This window comes from Poromitra crassiceps, assembly GCF_964638095.1.
Source record: "Poromitra crassiceps genome assembly, chromosome: 10".
In the NCBI taxonomy this organism is placed as follows: Eukaryota; Metazoa; Chordata; class Actinopteri; order Beryciformes; family Melamphaidae; genus Poromitra; species Poromitra crassiceps.
Genome location: NC_139631.1, coordinates 3,428,673 through 3,435,825, shown reverse-complemented (window position 1 = coordinate 3,435,825; position 7,153 = coordinate 3,428,673).

Below are 7,153 nucleotides of genomic sequence, written 5' to 3'. Positions count from 1 at the left end.
GACAAACACAGAAGTGATAAACAGAGTGAAAGCTGAAAGTAGACTGTGGCAAATCTTAATGAGGAGGAAGATGGGTCTCTTTGGGCACATTTGTCACATGGACGACCATCTCCTCATAAACACAGCAACATTTAGCATGACTGGAGGAACAAGAAGAAGGGCCTGCCCTCGAAGATGCTGGATTGATGACACCAAGGAGTGGTCTGGCATGAGAATGGAGGAGCTGATCAGGGCTGCGAGCAACAGGCACGAGTGGAGGAGACGTGTTGACACCAATGGGCAGTAGCCATGGAGATTAAGTAGTAGTAAGTAGGCTAGTAGTAACTTCAGCCTTAATCATAGGTACCAACATTTCATTCCTACTCAGAATTCTAACCCCTCAAATGTCATTTTGCTTACATCCTGGCACTGTTTTTTATAGTGTAAAAAACACAAGGCCAGTGGGGGGGAAATCTGTCCCCCCCCCCCCCCCCCCCCCCCCCCCACACACACACACACACACACACACACACACACACACACACCCCACCCGAGCCTGGGATATGTCAACGATTGGCTGCAACAGTTTTTTGCAATGTTAGATTGGGGAGAAAAAATTGAAAGCATGTAAAAAGGCCTTGTAATAGCAAAAAAAAAACAACATAAAACAGCAAACATTTGCCTTTTTTGGATTTCCAGCCATTTTCCCAATAAAACATTAATTAGCCTACCTGATGTTAAGCATTAATCCTGGAGGTAAGGCTTCAAACTGGATTTGAGGTAGGTACAGGTTTATTGTGATTAATCATGTGTGAAGCCATTGGAGCCGACCTCCCAGTGGATATAGGACCCCATCCAAGACTCTGAAGGAAGAATGACTGATGAGTCTCTCGCCTTGGGGCTACATAAACTTGTGTGTTCATCTGGTATGGCATGGCACGAAAACATGTTGAAGCTGGCGCATAATAGCTCATGCTAATTTAGCTCTAACATGCTAGCTAAAATGAAAGGTAATTTAACATTCAAATGTGTAAGTTACACCTAAACTAAAGGTCTAGCATTTACTATAGGCCTATTTGGAGATGTAGTTACTTGTTAATTAGTACCTAGGTTGCCTAATTTAACACTGGTCAGGGTTTGTAGCAAATGAAATAGTTAATTAACGTTACCATGTGCCCATTTCTTTTTCAGCACATGGTGACGAGGAGTTGTCTGTGAGCGTAAGCTTTCAAGAATTTCAAGATATAAAGGTAAGAACTAAATGTATTTACTTATAATGGCTATCAACCTTTAAACTTGTGCAATAACTAACTGTCAGGTGTAACGCGATATGTTGAAGCTGGTGCATACTGTTAATAACTCTACGCTAATTTAGCTCCATTATAGCCAGTCGGTTGTTGTCAGGCTCTCCCAGTTAAAGGTAAGCCACGAGACGATTTTCCAAAGTCAGTGCTTGCTTGAGACTTGTTGCAGTTGCAACAACTTATTCCTCCTATCAAGAAACATGCTAAAATGATGACACTATCCTACTGTAGGCTACATGCAAATTTAGCCAGCTTAGCTTGTCAAAATCCCTATAAATGGGTTGAAGAAGATGTAATAGAGATCAACAGTCACATGCCATTTGTGACATAGCTTTGATTCTGTTTCCGGAAGAGTATTTCCCCATTCCATTTCTCCATCACCTTTTGAAAAATCCTTAGAAAGAGTACCAACCAATCCAACCAGCCAGCTACAAAATTGTGACAATAAAACGTTTGATTCAGAGCAACAACAAAAAACACCATTTGATTCAGAGCACACAGACACACACACACACACACACACACACACACACACACACACACACACACACACACACACACACACACACACACACACACACACACACACACACACACACACACACACACACGCGAGACTCATCAGTGATTCTTCCTTCTGAGTCTCGGATGCGCGGCCCCTATATCCACTGCAACGTCGGCTAAATACACGTTATCAATCACAATAAAACTAGGCTACCCACCTCCGAGACAATGTTATTATCCAAGATGTGGCATATGTGCGCACGCCGCAGCTAGTTCCCCCCGACAGGTGTCAACTGTTACATTACTGATAAATGGCTCAAAAACGTCTAGTTGCTGTCACTCCAGATTCAGGTTTAGGAGAGCCTGGTTACAAAAGGAAGCCATCCCCACACACTGGCAGTTCAGTGAAAAATATATTTTGTATGGATTTACTTGTACGTCTGCATATTACACTGAAGGTTATATAACTAATTTAGGAGCAGCATCAACAGCCATGAGTGAGGGGGTACTATTGCATGGCAAAACAGCTCAAGGGGTACATAAGACAAAAAAGGTTGAGAACCACTGGCTTACACCACTGATGGTATTCAAAATAGTTGTCTAGATGAGGATAAAAAGCCACATAATTGTCTCCATACTTTGTATCTCTCTTCCACTCTTTTCCTCATTATCTCTCTCATGATTAAAGTCCTAAATTCCCAAATCACCCTGCTGTAAATTACCCATGTTTAATACATTTTTGAAACCTGTGGTGCAAAAATTGCTGTAAATTACCCATGTTTAATACATTTTTGAAAAAACAAGGAATGCCAGCATGCTAAGAATGTCCTTTCAGGGTTTTTAATCCGTCATCGAAGCATACAACGAACGTTTCAGCCAACAGGCCTTCTTCAGCGTTAATAATTTTTTTAAACCTGTGGTGCAAAAGATAATGGTAATGGTGAGATGAAGGAGGAGCGCGGCCTGGATTAACCCACAGAGCCTTAGCCCTCCATGCACCGAAGGGTCTTTCAATGCTGCGGTGTCGCACTAGCTCTATTGCAGCGGATTGGGCATGATCAACCCTTCCGCGGGCAACGCTGCAGACAGAGTAGGAAGGCTGATCCGTGAGCGGCTGCTTCCGGGTCTACTGGGCGAGGGTGTATGATGTTGGATAGACCCGAAACACCTTACGACCCCAGTTAACATCACTGATGACGCGTCCCAGCGCATGCTGTAGCATTGTATTTTGAATCGTTGAGAGGAGGTAGGAAGGAGAGAGGGTGGTAGCAAAGGCAAGTATGAACGGACAGGGACGAGTTTCAAGCAGGAGAGTTAAATTTAAAAAGAGGAAGTGGATTAGAAGAAGTAACAAAGAAAGGAGATCGTTTGATAAATCAGTTGTGACACTTTGTGGCCTCTTCTCCTTCCTCTATCTGCTTCTCATCATCCTCAGGATATTATGAACACACTGCCTGCCTGCACGCACAGATACCACATGGACACACACCCACACACTCAGTCTCAAGAGTCTCCATATCAGTTTCAGTTGGCTAGGTCTCACCCTGGCACACAACCAGGCAGTAAGACAAATCAACCCAGAAACTGCATCGGATTGTGTCTTAATAGTCACCTTGTATACAGTAGTGACAAGGCATTACACAGGAAGCAGAATAGTTAAATAAGAATTGCTTTATGTAGGGGAGAGCAGGGCATGTGGTCACACTTTTCACTCATTGGTGTATTTCTCACTAGTGCCTTACTACTGAGAAACAATATTTTTCAGGAACACGTTATAATTGTACGCTACGAAACACTAAATAGGCTACTTAATTATTCAATATACTGATGCGGACATTCCTTTCTTTACTTTGAGTCTCTTTTAGTCCAGCACCAGTTTTTTCAACTGGTGGGGGATGTGTGGGGATGTTACAGTGGCTTAGGGCCCCAACCCTATATTTTTGACAAAATGTTCCATAAGTTTACACAATGAGAGGGTTATTGTCCTTTTGTCTTTAATTGAGTGTACATGCACTGTAAATCCTGTGTTAGGTGAGTTTATTTCTTGTTATTGTGCTGTTGTGCTTTGAGTGTTCAGGTGGCTGTGCTGTAAATTAGGGATGGGCATCGAATTTCGAATTTTCGAATAATCGTTGTTATTATCAAGGTCGACTTTTATTATTGAAATTCGAAATTCGAAAAAAAAAATTTTTTTTTTTTTTTTTTTTTTTTTGAGTGAAATGTTGCATTGTCTCCCCTGATTCTAAGTACCGGTATAGTCAAATCGCTATAAGCATTTTAAGCAAGGTTTATGGAAAAATGAATGGCGGATGAAATCCCATGAAGAGGGAGAGGGGGTGACTTTGGCACCCCTTTGGCACTCAGACCTGAGCCTACTAAATATTTAATGAACCACAACCACTCATGATTGTCAAAACTGTTTTTTATTTTCGAAAATGTCAATGTAAAAAAAATTAAAAATGTAATTTTTTTTTTTTTTTTTTTTTTTTTTTTTTTTCGAAATTCGAATTAAATTCGAATTTGGCCAGCGAATTTCGAATAGTGTTTTTGCTAGAAATGCCCATCCCTACTGTAAATCCTGTTGAGATGCAGGCGAGTGTATGTCTTATAGTATATATATATGTGGTATATATATGTGGTTCATGTGGTATATATATCCTGTTGAGATGCAGGCGAGTGTATGTCTTATACATTGGTAAAAATATATGTAAACAAGACAATTAATTAGTTAACTCAACCACATGAACAGAGTGCAATTATTAAGAGAGCTAAATGAGTTGGCATTTCCTACAGTTAGTTTAAACCTCTGACAGTCCCTTGTTGCAAACCGAATTAAATAAATAGATAAATAATACACACAATATACGATGATGATATAATAGCCTATCTCTTTATTCCATTAACCATAAGTATCGTAAAGCGCGTGGGATATTTTTTTTATTGATGCTGTAATAATATTGACAAAGAATGTCAATCAGGATTATTATTTCATCAACAATTAAAAATACATTACACCCACTATGAATTCACAAGTTATTACTACAGTATTATTAAAAACTAAATCAAACAAGTGTTCCTAACCTTCCCCCAGGACTTTTCCCAGGAAAGAGCTGTCCGGATATAGGTTGACTCACTATTGTGTCATCAGTAAGAGATAGAAATCAGTAAACGCATATATTTGCACGAAACTGCCATCGATTATTTATGACTTGAATCCCGGCGGCGGTATGTGCCATGCTGTCCTCAAGGAGCCACACAGCAGCACCATTGAACTGTTAGCTCACTGAACGGGGTGGGGTCACGCCGGGTTACAGGCACATATTTCAGCCCATGTCCTGAGTTGCCCCGCGCTCTAGCTGCTGAGGGAGCGTATACATTGGCCTTATTGTCTTCTCACACTTTGTCCCCGGTTTGGGCCGCGGTCCAAGCATGCGTCGCAGTGGCGTGGGTGAGGGTAAGGGCCGGAGGAGAGACGAGCATCACAACAACCTCAATCTCGCTCTCTCTCTCTCCCTCTCTTGATTTGGCAGCGATTGTGAAACTCTGTGACGCCGTTTGACGCTTGGTGATGAAGAACGAAGCGAGATGCGGTGTGAAATTCCTGAATGGGCCAAGGAAGCGAGCCGAGTCGGGCCGTTACCGCAGACGCAGACGCAGACTGAGGCGCAGAGTGCTGCTGACTGCTGACTCATGGCTTTCCCACGGAAAAGGAGAAGCAAGTCAAACTCTATCCGGCCAGGAGGTAGGAGAAACCCAAAAGTTCTCTCTGTGATGATGTGTGCACTTTGCTGTCCTCCTCTCTCTGTCTAAAAAAACAACAACATGTAATTTGGGGAGACCGGGGAAATTGTAACAATGTATTTGTAACATCTCAAATTAAGTCAGAAACGAGACAGAACCATGATGAAACTCTGCATGTGCTCTGTGAAAACAAGACATTGTTTTTATATTTGTATAAGTATAATTATTTATTATTTTATCTGCCAGGCCTGGGAGCAAAGGCAGAACATTTTGTTTAGAAAGTGATGTAATGATCTAGTGAAACAAAAGGATCTGGAGCACACGGTCAAAGACTGACGTTTCGACACACACAGGTGTCTTCTTCAGACTCTGAAGAAGACACCTGTGTGTGTCGAAACGTCAGTCTTTGTTTGCACCTTTTAAATTGCCTAACTTTGACCGTGTGCTCCAGATCTTTTTGTTTCAATAGTTTAACTCAGTCCCCTTGTCTGAGAGGCACCGGTTTGGCATTATCAGCTGAAGCGTGTTTTTTCTCTCTTTGATGTAATGATCTGTTTTGTTGTTTTGGGAATATGTTGCCTTGTGACTTAGTTGTACCACACTATAGCGCTGGTTTATGTTGTATTGTGTACTTTGTATTTTGTGTGTCTTCTAAGCCCATGGGGGCTGGGCACCGTAGGGCGCATGACACAAAAAGAAAAACAAATCAAATCAATCAACTCATAATTATATGATTGATAGGACTGTTTTAATTAATCTGGAATGAATTGTCCAGTGGATATTAGGGTGGCTTTATCTCAGGAGGCAGAGCGGGTCGGCCAATGACGCAAGGGTTGGCGGTTCGATCCCCGCTCCCTCCCAGCTGCTGTCGTTGTGTCCTTGGGCAAGACACTTAACCCTCCTTGCCTCGTATGATTGGTATGATTGGTATGAATGTAGACATGAATGGTATGATTGGTATGAATGTAGACATGAATGATGGTGGTTCGGAGGGGCCGTTGAGCGCCAATGTGTGGCTGCCACGCTTCTGAACCACCGGTACGAATGGTGTGAACGAATAATGATTCTGTGAAGCGCTTTGAGCCTTAGAAAGGCGCTATATAAATCCAATCATTATTATTATTATTATTATTATTATTATTATTACATTGTTTTAACTATATATATATTCTTTTGAGTTTATTGTGGTCCTTGGTATTTGATACAATCGCCCCTGCACATGAGGGCAGGGTGCAGATGTAACATTTGACTTCTAGTGTTGCAGTTAATATTGTGACTCTTAACATTGCTTGTGAAAACATTTGATGAACACAGATACAAGTTACCATAACAATTGTATCCAAATAGTTGAAAGGATTTGTAAGTAATGACACCAAAGCCAATTTCTTTTACAATTGCCCCCGGTCTCCCCTACTGCTGATGCTGAGGAAACCTGACATGAACAACATTGACAAGTTTACAACAAGTACTGCAGGCAAAGCTTTTGCCTACAACATTGTTTTCTTTAAGTGGCAATTCTTCCTGCATTCCTCGGGGGAAGCGGGGGCGTGTTCAGGCCCGTTGTGACACACTTTAGTGTCAATGAGGAAGTGGCTGTGACAGGTCGAGAGGGGGCCGGGCGAGGG